The sequence below is a fragment of the Papaver somniferum genome, chromosome 6 (genome assembly GCF_003573695.1).
Source record: "Papaver somniferum cultivar HN1 chromosome 6, ASM357369v1, whole genome shotgun sequence".
Classification (NCBI taxonomy): domain Eukaryota; kingdom Viridiplantae; phylum Streptophyta; class Magnoliopsida; order Ranunculales; family Papaveraceae; genus Papaver; species Papaver somniferum.
The window spans coordinates 24931003-24945248 of record NC_039363.1 but is presented as its reverse complement, the minus strand read 5'-3'; the positions used below and the strand labels follow the sequence as shown (position 1 = coordinate 24945248).

Below are 14246 nucleotides of genomic sequence, written 5' to 3'. Positions count from 1 at the left end.
TTTTTTTTTCTTTGGCAAACTACATACCACCAATAAGAATCTTATCCATGAGTCTCGATACAGATTCCAAACATCGGTCTGATCATAAGATGCAAGTTGAAGGTGGACAGATTGTAATTTGATGACAATTACTACGCCTACGTGATGTATTTTCAAATGTTGTTGTAGATAGTGGTAAAAGGGGTTCTTTTCAAACTTGTGAAGGTAACTTTTTTTTTTAGATTTAAATAAATAAATGAAGGAAATTAATTTTTTGATAGTAATGTCAAGATTTTAGAAGGATTAAGGCTCAGGATTCACTACCACTTCAAGTTGATTGGTTATAAATAATATTTCAGAAATTATTATTAAGATCTTTTTCTTATTAAATCACTTTTTAATTTAAAAGGCGTCCAAATATTAAGTTGTAATCCTTAAGCATGATTTATCAAAGAATTATTCTAAGCATAAAACATCAAACTGATTCACAACTAATTAAGAAAACCATTTTATCCTTTTTTTTTTATATTTATCAAAGTGAATTAAATAAAGTAAATAATTAAAGAAATTATAAATAAAAATATTACCAATCAAACATGAGTGAATAGATCCTCCATTGCCTCAATCACCAAGAATTTAGCCTCTCATCATGTTGGAAAAATACTCAAAAGATTTTATTAATGCTCAAAAGTTGAGTACAAATGATGAAATAAAAAGAAATCGTTTTAAGACTGTCCTTTGCAACACACAGGAAGCGTAGGGAAGAACGGCACTTCAGAAGTGCTGTAAGCTCGTCGCGGGAAAGGAATTGAGAATTGTCGCAAATATGCGACACTAATCAACGACTTTCCGGGACTGTACAATGTTCTTCGTGTTCTTCCTTTGACAGCAGCAAACTTTTTCTCTGTCGACTCTTCTGGTGATTCTCTCGGCTCTAAATCTCTCCCAATCCCGTGCTAACCTTTCCCAAACTATTTTGCCTTGTATTTATAGTGTTTCAGGACCAAAAATCCCCTCATTTATTGCGTATATTCTCCATTTAATCCGAATATTCCTTGCTGCCCATAATAACGATAATTTCCATTTTTAAGCCCATGCACGCGTTAGATTTGATCCTGCACGCTCTAGTTAGCCTTCTCCACGTCTCAACACTCTTCCAACGCTAGTAGAACTCCTCTATGCACACAAGAACTTCAATTTTGCTCGTGTTACAGTACACGTGCTCTGTTTTGGGTGTGTGAATCATCACGCGTTTTCCAACCAATTCCGATCGAACCCACTGTCCAAAATGTGTTCCTTAACCTATATCACATCTCTCTATCAAATTTCATCCATTGAATCGACCCGTAACCCCTTCATTTTTGTGATCAAACTTCTGCCAGTTGAGAATTTCATTTCCCGCCAAAAAAAACAGTTTTCAAACGAAGAAGAAAGGGTATCCCCCTATCCTGAACTGGGGTGCGAATAGCAGGTGTCCACTGAGGTGCCCCTTAACCGATAGTGAGAGCCCGAATAACAATTGTCCTTCAAGGGTGCCAAAATCAACTTTTCGAGCCGAATTTTCCAAAAATGTTTATTTCCTAAAAATACATAAAAACACAATATTAGTAGAAAAATAGAGTTCCAACAATACGGAAATTGAGGACAAATTAGACACAAAAATGTGTCTATCAAATACCCCCAAACTTATTATTTGCTAGTCCTCGAGCAAATCTAATCTAGAAAGTAAAATGACTACACTTAGCACGTGCAGCAAGCCGTTAAACCACTAGGTGGCCCTAGTGGCGGAGTGTTGTCTCCGTAGGGTTTACCAGAGGTGTACCCACAAAACCTTTATACTCCAGACCCTAGCTATCTACAACGAACCTTGGAAGGCACTAAAAAATCTCTTTGGTTGGCAAACTTATTGACTACAAGAGGAAGTACCCTGATGCGAAATTCCAATTGATGTACACGAGTTTGCACTCAAGCATACTAAAATTCATATATAAGTGACAGAGCTCTACTCAGATAGTTGCACTATGGACATCATATTCGGAGTCAAACTAATCACATGGAAAGATTAAGAGATAGATATCGAAAAACATAGATGGTTTTGATGTTTACTAAGTGAACGACGTTTCCCATATCTGTCTGAAGGCCTCCGCCAAAATGAACCTATCCTAATGGATTGAGATACTAGTCTGACTAATATCAACACACTGGCATATACAAGGGAATCAGTGGTCGATAACCTAACTCTAGGTCAACACAACTGGCATATACAAGGGTACCAGTGGTCGACTTTATTGAATTTATTCCTTTTGGTCAAATGGTATGGTCTCAATTTTTTTTTTTTTTTTTGGTAACTACCATTTTTTCAATTTTTTTTAATCTCAATCACTCTAATTCACCCTAGCATTGGTAACAACTTGAATCGTGAGCCCCACCTAATCACTTAGAGTACATAGTTTAAAAACAAAATAAAATAAAAATAGAAGTGAAAAGGACTCAACGAGATATGGTGAAACTATCATGTTATTTCTAACACCTGAGCTTTGTGCTTTTATGAATACTCTTTAGATGTTTCCATCTATTCAGATTGGTTCCTCAACTCCTACAACCAAGATGCTTCCATCCACTTAGATTAGTTAGTGCCATCCTGAATACGCATAAATTTCTAGGATCTGGAGTTTATTTATTGCAACTAAAAGCTAACAAAAAGTTTCTTCCCCACCCCCAAACTTAAATCTAACATTGTCCTCAATGTTTCTAATTAAAGAGCAGTACCAAAAGTAAAATAACACGAGGAGAAGTTGGAAAGATAGTACCTGGGTGAAGAAAATCAAAAACTAATATACAACATACAACTGCCTCGATGGTCAATCAAGGGTAAACAGGGTCCTCCAGAGGGACCTCCTCAACATCACCTGTAGGAAAGGGCTCTAAAAAGGGTTTCAATCTCTGACCGTTAACCTTCGAAGAACTACTACCATCCGGTGTCTCGATCTCAACAGCTCCATGAGGAAAAACAGTGCGAACAATAAAAGGACCCGTCCACCGAGAACGTAACTTCCCAGGGAAAAGATGCAAGCGGGTATCATACAGAAGAACTTTTTGACCTGGAGAAAATGACTTCCGTAAAATTTTTCTATCATGCACAAGTTTCATTTTGTTCTTATACTCCTACGCACTATCGTAAGCATATATACGAATCTCGTCCAACTCATTGAGCTGGAGTTTCCTATGGGCTCCTTCCTCGTCAAGTGAAAAAATTTAGCTGCTTAACAGCCCAATAAGCTCTATGTTCTAACTCAACAAGTAAGTGACATGCCTTTCCATAAACAAGCCGATAAGGCGACATTCCAATGGGGGTCTTAAACGCAGTACGGTAAGCCCATAAGGCATCAGTAAGCCTAGACGACCAGTCTTTCCGATTAGGATTAACTGTTTTCTCTAATATACGTTTTATCTCCCTATTGGAAACCTCTACCTAACCACTAGTCTGTGGATGATACGGGGTAGCTACCTTATGTGTAATACCATATTTCTTCATCAGAAGCCTAAAAGGCCCATTACAAAAGTGCAATCCTCCATCACTAATTATAGCTCGCGGTGTACCAAAACGTGTAAGTATATTATTTTTCAAGAACTCTATCACAACCCTATGGTCATTGGTTTTACATGCAACCGCCTCAATCCACTTGGAGACATAGTCTACGGCGACAAGGATGTATAGGTTACCAAAAGAATTAGGAAAAGGACCCATAAAGTCAATACCCCACACATCAAAGACCTCAACAATTAAAATAGGGTTCAAGGGCATCATGTTCCTACGGGAAATGGTTCCTAATTTCTGGCATCGTTCACAAGTAACGCAGTAACTGTGAGAGTCTTTAAACAACGAAGGCCAATAGAATCCACACTGCAATATCTTAGCAGCAATATTCTTAGCACTAAAGTGACCCAAACAATAATGGACTTTTCACTCTCAGGTATACATCTCCTAATAATCTGGTTTGGACAATACTTAAACAAATAAGGATCATCCCAAAAGAAGTGATTAACCTCAGCTAAAAATCTACAACGATCTTGTTTACCCCAATGTTGGGGCATTCGACCAGTAACAAGATAGTTCACTATATTCGCATACCAAGGTAATTGGGTAACAAAGAACAATTGTTCATCAGGAAAGCTATCCCTTATAGGAAGGGAATCATCTGGGGAACTAACAACTAGCCTAGACAAGTGATCTGCTACAACATTTTCGGCACCATTTTGTCTCTAATGTCTGGAGAAAACTCTTGCAACAACAGAATCCACCTAATCAATCTAGGTTTAGTATCCTTCTTAGAAAAAAGATATTTTAAAGCAGCATGATCAGTATATATGATGATCTTAGAACCTAAGAGATAGGGTCTAAACTTGTCTAAGGCAAACACAATGGCTAATAGTTCCTTCTCGGTAGTGGTATAGTTCAACTGGGCATCATTCAGAGTTTTGCTAGCATAGTAAATCACATGAAGTAACTTATTTTCTCGTTGACCTAACACAACACCAATAGCATAATCTGAAGCATCACACATGATCTCAAAGGGTAGGTTCCAGTTGGGTGCCTGGACTATGGGGGCGGTAGTGAGTAATGACTTGAGATTCTCAAAAGCCTCTAAACAAGCATCATCAAAGACAAACTTAACATCTTTTGCAAGCAAATTGCAAAGAGGTCTAGACATCAAGCTAAAATCCTTAATGAAACGACGATAAAAACCAGCATGCCCTAAGAATGACCTAATATCTCTTACGGTTTTTGGGACCGGTAAAGTTTTAATAAGGTCAACTTTGGCTCTATCTGCCTCTATACCCTTTGAAGATACAATATGCCCTAGAACAATTCCTGAACGAACCATAAAGTGACATTTCTCCCAATTAAGCACTAAATTCTTTTCCTTACACCTAGTCAAAACTAATGACAAATGATGCAAGCACTCATCGAAAGACGACCCAAACACTGAAAAATCATCCATAAAGACCTCTAAGAACCGTTCTACCATGTCAGAAAATATGCTCATCATGCAACGCTGAAAAGTCGCAGGGGCATTACATAGCCCGAAAGGCATGCGTCTATACGCAAAGGTACCAAAGGGACAGGTAAAAGTGGTTTTCTCCTGGTCTTCTGGGGCAATAACGATCTGATTATATCCAGAGTGGCCATCTAAAAAGCAGTAGTGACTATATACAGCTAATCTCTCTAGCATCTGGTCGATGAAGGGAAGGGGAAAGTGGTCCTTCCTAGTGACCTTGTTCAATTTCCTATAGTCAATACAAACACGCCAACCCGTGGTCACTCGGGTCGGGATTAACTCATTGTTATCATTCTGGACTACAGTAATACCAGATTTCTTGGGAACAACCTGAACGGGGCTAACCCACTTACTGTCTGAGATAGGGTAGATAATGCCTGCATCTAGTAGCTTAAGAACCTCAGTTCGAACTACTTCTTTCATATTGGGGTTTAGTCGACGTTGCATCTCCCTAGAAGGTTTGGTGTCTTCTTCTAAATAGATCTGATGCATACAAATAGTAGGACTTATACCCTTAATGTCTGCTATGGTCCACCCTAAAGCTTCCTTTTTGTTTTGAAGGACGGTTACTAGCCTACTTTCCTGATCTCTATCCAAGTCGGAAGAAACAATCACAGGTAAAGTCTCAGACGGGCCTATAAACACATACTTCAGGGTATCTGGCAATGGTTTTAGGTCCAACTTAGGAGGCTCTTCTAAAGAAGGAACTAGGGTAGACTTAGAAACTGGTAGTGGTTCGAACTTAGGTTTCCATCCATTACTAGTATCTAACAAAGGGGTTGAATCTAACAAAGCATTCACCTCATTAATCACATTATCATCATCAAAATCAATCCCAAAGTGAGCTAGGCATTTCTCTAATGGATCTTCTAACAAAGTGTTTGGTAATGACTCCTCGACTAATGTTCCTATCATGTTCACCTCTTCTATATTCGAGTCATCTAGTTCAGAGGGTAGCTTACTAATATTAAAAATGTTCAGCTCAATAGTCATATTACCAAAAGACAAATTCATAATACCATTTCGACAGTTAATGATCGCATTGGATGTAGCTAAAAACGGGCGACCTAAAATCACTGGTATTTGGTTCTCTGGGTCAGGGACAGGTTGGGTATCTAGGATAACAAAATCCACCGGATATATAAACTTGTCGACCTCTATGAGAACATCCTAGATCACACCACGAGGAATTTTAAGCTAACTGAAGTGTCATCTGGGTAGGTTTCATCTCACCAAGTCCTAGCTTAAGGTACACATGGTATGGCAGTAAGTTCACACTGGCTCCTAAGTCAAGCAATGCTTTCTCAACACGGTACTTACCTATTGTACAAGCAATGGTAGGGGAACCTGGGTCTTTATACTTAGGAGTAGTGGTATTCTGAATAATAGAATTCACGTGACTAGCTATGAAGGCTTTCTTCTGGACATTGAGCTTACGCTTTCGCGTACACAAGTCCTTAAGGAACTTGGCATAAGAGGGAATCTTCCTAATTGCATCTAATAATGGAAGGTTGATATTAACCTGCTTAAAAACCTCCAATATATCATTAAAGTTGGACTCCCTCTTAGTCGGAACTAGCAGTTGTGGGAATGGGGCTCTGGGAACAAAATTAGACTCAACATGACCCTCATTGGTCTCTTTAGAGACTCTATCAGTCTCTTCATTCTCTGGTTCAGATGGGTGAACTACAACATGTTCACTTTCAGGTATGTCGACCTTATTATGAACTTTCCTTCCACTCCTAAGGGTCGTAACAGAGTTAACATGACTGTACGATTTCTCTCCTATAGGGTTAGGATCAGTATGACTAGGGAACCTTCCTTCCTCTCTCTCATTAATATACTTAGCTATTTGGCCGACTTGAAGTTCTAATTTAGCAAAAGACTGGGCACTATTCTTAAAATTCTGTTTGGTTTCCTCTTGAAAATTACCCTGGCTTTTTACTAACATTTCCTGGCTTTGTGATAGCATTTCCTGGATCTTCCTTAATATACTAAGGGTTTCCTCTAAGCTAGTTATTCTATTCTCAGATGGGTTCTGGGTCTGTCCCGAAGGGTTCTTAGTATAACTAAAACCTGGGGGAGGCTGATAATTACTAGACTGGCCTTGATTCTGGCCCTTAGACCAAGAGAAATTAGGATGGTTTCTCCAACCAGGGTTGTAGGTCTCTGAGTAGGGGTCAAACTTCTGACGGTTCTCAAACCTAGCATTGTTATAAACAGCATGAGCTTGCTCTTCACTAACCTGACCTTCCCAAGATGAGTTATCGGGCTCTATTCCACAACTAGAGATTTGAGGGGCTCCATTAGGTTCAACAAGGGACTTATTTTTAGGTTGACCCATTTCCAACGCTTCTAACCTTCTAGATAAAGCAGCAAACTTGGCATCTGACGCAAAACTTGTATCTACCATATTGGTGCTACTTCTATTGACTAAGAGTCTTTTAGGGGGTTCCACACAAGACTCCCACTGTTGGGATTTCTCAGCGATAGCTCCTAATAAGGTAAAAACATCATCAGCATTTTTACTAGTGAACTCACCAGCGCACATAGACTCGACCATGGATTTGGTCGAATAGTCTAAACCATTATAAATAATCTCTACAAGTTTCATCTTATCAAATCCATGGTGAGGACACTGGGATAGGAGATCATTGAATCTCTCTAAAAACCTATAAAGAGACTCTCCCTCTTGTTGCACACTAGTACTAATGTTCTGCCTAACAACTGCAGTTTTATGCTTAGGGTAGAACTTCATATAGAAGGCAGCGATAAGTTCCTGCCATGTTTCTATGGATTCAGATGGTAGGTTGTTCAGCCAGGTCTTGGCTTTATCTCTCAAGGAAAAGGGAAACATCTTAAGTTTCAAGACTTCATCAGTAAGGTCTTTTATTCTAATTGTCCCGCAAATTTCCTCAAAGTCCCTAATATGGAAATAAGGGTTCTCATCATCTTTTCCTAAGAATATAAGGATCATCTGAAGAATACTAGGTTTTATCTCGAAATTAGCTGTAGTGGCTGGCAATTTAATGCACGAAGCTCGGTTGGACCTAGTTGGGAACACGTAATCTTTCAAAGTTGCCATCGCTGGCACAACAGAAGTACTAGGGGTACTTTCCTCACGAAGAGACAGATTCTTAAAACTGAAGTTTCCAAAAACAGGGCTCTCAAAAGAACAATCTTCGAGCTCCCTGCTTATATCAGAAGAACTACTAGGTTTTTCGCTAATCAATCGACCTAGAGTATCTCTTTTCCAAGCCCTATTAACAAAATCGGGCATACACTAAAAAAATCAAAAAGAAATAAAAATCCTAACAGGAAGGTTCTAGCAATCACACAGCAGGCTGACTCGACTTTACCAAAGCAAACCTAGAGATTTCTAGCAAACAACAAGCATGATGGCTCACTTAGATTGTTTCTAGACTAGCTTCTATATCTCGAAAGGGAGTTCGTTACAATTTAAGCAAACCCCTCTGGAATCAATCCGAGTCAAAGTAAGTCGAATAGAGGCGAGGGAAGCTTAGTGGAGCTTTGATACCCAAGGCCTCGCCGCAGTACAAGGCGGCGCAGTCACGCATTCAACTCACAGAAACTGTCATGAACTTCGAAGTATGCTAAAAGAATAACCAATATCCTTCAAAAAAATTTCCTAACAAGCTCGATACCCTATAGGTCTCTTTCTAATCAGATTTTAAATCTTGGGTTCGCGTTAGGTTTTGTTCTCCTAAAGCGGGCAAGAAGGGAGCGGTGATGAAATCCGAACCCTTATCTTGTTTAGGCCAGGCCTTGCCCTTTACTAGGAAAATAAAGACAGTCCGGTTCGTCCTCAAACAATTAGCACCTTAAGGAGTACAGTAACTCGCTTGCAGGGAATTCGCGAGTGTTTCGATTAGACTTACCTCCCGTACCAGACGGGGGATGAACCGTTGTCGTCGACTCGGGCCACGACTCCTATGTCGTGTGCGAACCCGAGAGGCCGAGGTGATATTGTAATCACCGTCCTTCCCTGCACACAGTTTGTATTTAAGGGTACCCTTCCATAGGGTTTAAAAATTAAAGTCCAAATGTCCAGTCCAATTTAAAGTTCAAAAAGAAAAAAGAAATAATAATAAAAAAAAATTACAGTTTTCCTCACACACTCAAAAAGAATTAAAAATTAAATCCTAAAATTGTCCTCTTTTCTTCTCTTTTCGCTTTTCGCTTTAAGCTCTTTCCTCTCCAAGTCCTTAGTTTTCACTTTGAACCTGCAAAATAAAGACAAAAAGAAACGTAAAAAGGAACAAACAATTCTAAAAAAAAAATAATAAACCTAAAAAAAAAAATCTACCTAAGCACAGGTCCGCGTCGGCGGCGCCAAAAATTTGATGTATTTTCAAATGTTGTAGTAGATAGTGGTAAAAGGGGTTCTTTTCGAACTTGTGAAGGTAACTTTTTTTTTAGATTTAAATAAATAAATAAATAAATAAAGGAAATTAATTTTTTGATAGTAATGTCAAGATTTTAGAAGGATTAAGGCTCAGGATTCACTACCACTTCAAGTTGTTTGGTTATAAATAATATTTCAGAAATTATTATTAAGCTCTTTTTCTTATTAAATCACTTTTTAATTTAAAAGGTGTCCAAATATTAAGTTGTAATCCTTAAGCATGATTTATCAAAGAATTATTCTAAGCATAAAACATCAAACTGATTCACAACTAATTAAGAAAACCATTTTATTCTTTTTTTTATATTTATCCAAGTGAATTAAATAAAGTAAATAATTAAAGAAATTATAAATAAAAATATTACCAATCAAACATGAGTGAATAGATCCTCCATTGCCTCAATCACCAAGAATTTAGCCTCTCATCATGTTGGAAAAATACTCAAAAGATTTTATTAATGCTCAAAAGTTGAGTACAAATGATGAAATAAAAAGAAATCGTTTTAAGACTGTCCTTTGCGACATACAGGAAGCGTAGGGAAGAACGACACTTCAGAAGTGCTGTAAGCTCGTCGCGGGAAAGGAACTGAGAATTGTCGCAAATATGCGACACTAATCAACGACTTTCCGGGACTGTACAATGTTCTTCGTGTTCTTCCTTTGACAGCAGCAGAACTTTTTCTCCGTCGACTCTTCTGGTGATTCTCTCGGCTCTAAATCTCTCCCAATCCCGTGCTAACCTTTCCCAAACTGTTTTTCCTTGTATTTATAGTGTTTCAGGACCAAAAATCCCCTCATTTATTGCGTATATTCTCCATTTAATCTGAATATTCCTTGCTGCCCATAATAACGATAATTTCCATTTTTAAGCCCATGCACGCGTTAGATTTGATCCTGCACGCTCTAGTTAGCCTTCTCCACGTCTCAACACTCTTCCAACGCTAGTAGAACTCCTCCATGCACACAAGAAATTCAATTTTTCTCGTGTTACAGTACACGTGCTCTGTTTTGGGTGTGTGAATCATCACGCGTTTTCCAGCCAATTCCGATCGAACCCACTGCCAAAAATGTGTTCCTTAACCTATATCACATCTCTCTATCAAATTTCAGCCATTGAATCGACCCGTAACCCCTTCATTTTTGTGATCAAACTTCTGCCAGTTGAGAATTTCATTTCCCGCCAAAAAAAACAGTTTTCAAACGAAGAAGAAAGGGTGTCCCCCTATCCTGAACTGGGGTGCGATAGCAGGTGTCCACTGAGGTGCCCCTTAACCGATAGTGAGAGTCCGAATAACAATTGTCCTTCAAGGGTGCCAAAATCAACTTTTCGAGCCGAATTTTCCAAAAATGTTTATTTCCTAAAAATACATAAAAACAAAATATTAGTACAAAAATAGAGTTCCAACAATACGGACATTGAGGACAAATTAGACACAAAAATGTGTCTATCACTACGCATAGCGTATAAGTACTCCCTCCGTTCCTTTTTAATAGGCTGGTTTTGTTTTTAGAGAAATTTAAGGAAATTAAGAGGATTAATTATTGACAGTGGTCCTCATGACACTTGTCACTAAAAGAAGTAAAGTGGAATGGTCCCCATGACACTTGTCAGCAAAAGAAGTAAAGTGAAATGATCCACATGACACTTGTCATCAAAACAATTTAAGAGAAAAGTGGTCCCAGAAAATTAAAGTAACATTTGACTTTCCCAATTAGGAAACTAGCCTATTTTTTTGAAACATTTATACCAGCCTACTAAAAAGGAACGGAGGGAGTATATGATTATGTAGCGAGGTCCCCTTATGAGCTTTAAACTATCCTAATCCCCACAAATCATGAAATCTAATACTCAACAATTAGCCACTTCCTTTGTACTTAACCATAGTTTTTTTTTTTTGATAAGTCAAAAATTGTATTGATCAAAAAATATATTTACAAGATAGTTTTTGAGAAAAGAGGTCACAACAACCCCAAAAACTCAAAAAACTATTTAAAACGATAATAAATTACATTGGGAAACTCAATAGAATGTAAGAAAGCTGGGCGACCAACAATATGTAGCCCCATTCCATCCTCTAATAAACATCCTCTCTTAGCCATGCCATCAGCAGCAAAATTTGCTTCCCGATAAGTGTGCATAAACCTAATGGAGTCATACACTCCCTTAATATCCGTCCACCTTTGCTGAGCAAACCAGGGAATATTATCATTCTCTAAAGCTGTAATAATACTACTAGAGTCCGAGCGAATCAAGACTTGCCTGTAACCCCATTGAGTAGCCCATTCCAGGCCAACAAGGATACCATATAACTCTGCCATATAATTCGATGCTATGCCTAAGCCAATGCACATAGCATCAACCACCTATGAATATGCATTTCTCGCCACCACCCTAGCTCCCGCCACTTATGGATTGTCCCTTGCGGCACCATCAGTACACATCAGAAGTTCATCTTGATCTGGAGGCGTCCAATGACACTCTTTAGGAACAGCGTGCTTCACCTTTCTGTGTCTAGCTCGGAAAAAATGAAGCAGCTTCAAATCTTCCACCGTATTATGCATAAAACCCTTCACTCGTATATAGAATACTCATTAACCCAGTTGAAAACACGTTTTTGGAAGAAAGACCAACAAGGAGTTTTTTTCTCATACACCTTTTTATTTCTTGTGAACCAAAGTTCAGATTTCACCACCAAGTTGGCTACCAGCCAAAGATCTTTAACCATACCACTTCTCTGCGCAACATTCTTGTAAGAAACAAGCAAGTTATAATGAGGTTTAATGTTGAAAATACCTTCCAACCAGTTCCACGCCCTCTTCAGAAAATTACATCTCCACAATACATGCTCAAGAGATTCTTCAGAAGTTTGGCAGACACTGCAGTTCGACGCCAGAGCAATCTTGAATCTGCTGCGGACCTTGTCCAAAGTTGCACAAGCTCCACGAACAAATTTCCAATTCTGAGCAGCAAGTGAAGGGTGAACTACTTTCTTCCAAACCAACTTTGCCTCCTCCATAATAGGATACTTAGTCCTAATGAGTTCCCTAGATGACCTGACTGAAAAATCTCCCTTCAAGTCTGGCATCCATATTTTCTTGTTACAGCCAACACGAAGCCTCGGAAATTTATCCAGCACCATACTAGCATTCGTTAGAGTATCAAAATGCACCCCTTGTAACTGCCAAGAACCCTGCACAATAATATCACTGATCCTTGCAGTCCTATCCAGGTCATTACGGTTTAAAACATCAGCTAAAGTAACCGTTCCATACCAAACATCATAAAACAGTGAGGTTGCTCTAAAAATATGAGTAGGATGAGAACCGAACGCGCGACATCCACCTTCTTCACTTCTCCCTCGACCATCTGTGCTACATCTTGGGTGAAAATTATAATGGGGAGGTTCGAACTCATGACCTATTGTGTCATAAGAGTGGCCTCTAACCAAAAAAATAATATGGCCCATGCAGGTCTCGAACCTGCGACCTTCGTGTTATTAGCACGATACTCTAACCAACTGAGCCAATGGCCCAAGTTTAAAAATGGAAATATGTTAAAAGTTTGTGTGTGAGCGAATTCTAACTCATGACTCCAAGTATGTTTTTTTTTCGAAAAAGAGGAAATCCTCATTGTATTGACAGAAAAGAACCGTATCTCCCGTATGGAGAGTTACGATAAATCATTACATCTTCATTCCCATTTTGAATGTTTAAAAAAGTTAAAATAGCCCATAGGCTTTGGCATAACTAGTTGTGCTTAATCTCATAACTAAATTGAAGTCCTTAGCTATGAAATTTATATCAAATTTGGTGTTGTTGCCAAAGTCTGCACTGATCTTGTATCTTTGTTTCCTAGATTCCGCATACTTTCCTATTAGCAGCAATAGAATTGGCTGAGAATCGCTTCTAAAAGAGATGATGTGACCACTCCATTCTGTTCCCCATCGGAAAGACGCATCCGCTCCAACTTTTTCTAGCTCTTCTCTGGTATTACAGTCTACGTCTAGTCCTCTGCCTTCTTTAATTCTTCCTGTATGATCAAACAAAGTTAGACCGATTCCAGCCTTAGCTACAAAGTTCATAATTGTTAGTGCAATATTAATTTTCAGGTTCATGGATCCTGCAGACTCATCCAGCTGATCATTATTGACCTTAAGCACCTCGTCATTTTTGGGGTTGTAAACAATGATTGGATAACATTATAACATGTTTAATTTACATACTTATATCCATTGATGAATTTAATTATGTTGTTTGCAGTAGTGGCACTGTTTTGGCTTTTCTTTTGGAAGGTAATATCACACCTAGCTTTCCATATATGCCAAATGATAACACTGCACAAGACATGCCAATCAATATCATACCCTCCTCTATCAGGATTTTCAAAACAATTATTTAACCAATCATGAAAATTTTCTGTTCCATTTGTAACATATTGCATGTCATAGTTAAAATTCATCCAAACTTGTTGAGCATAAATACATTGCAGAAACAAATGGGTGAGTGTTTCCTGACCATCATTACATAAATTGCACTTCGTGTTTATATTTGGGATGACAACAGCCACCCTCATACTATTGAATAGTATGGCGTGAAATGCTTTCCAAATAAAATTCTTAACAGATGGTGATGTTTCCATCTGCCAAATCTTTTTCCAGTAGTTGTTCGTAGTACCGTCAGAGTTTATATGATTATATAAAGAGTTCACGGTGAATGTACCTTTTTTGCTTAGAGTCCAGTGATGTATATCTGCTTTGTCGTCTGCAAAGATTCTTATATTC

The 14246-nt window shown here is 38.5% G+C and overlaps 1 non-coding gene across 1 annotated transcript; it reads right to left on the bottom strand.

Annotated features, from left to right (window-relative positions):
- Positions 1–12924: 12924 nt before the first annotated feature.
- Positions 12925–12998, bottom strand: TRNAI-AAU. The gene has a single exon. It is a non-coding gene; the product is annotated as a tRNA-Ile (tRNA).
- Between the last annotated feature and the right edge of the window lie 1248 nt (positions 12999–14246).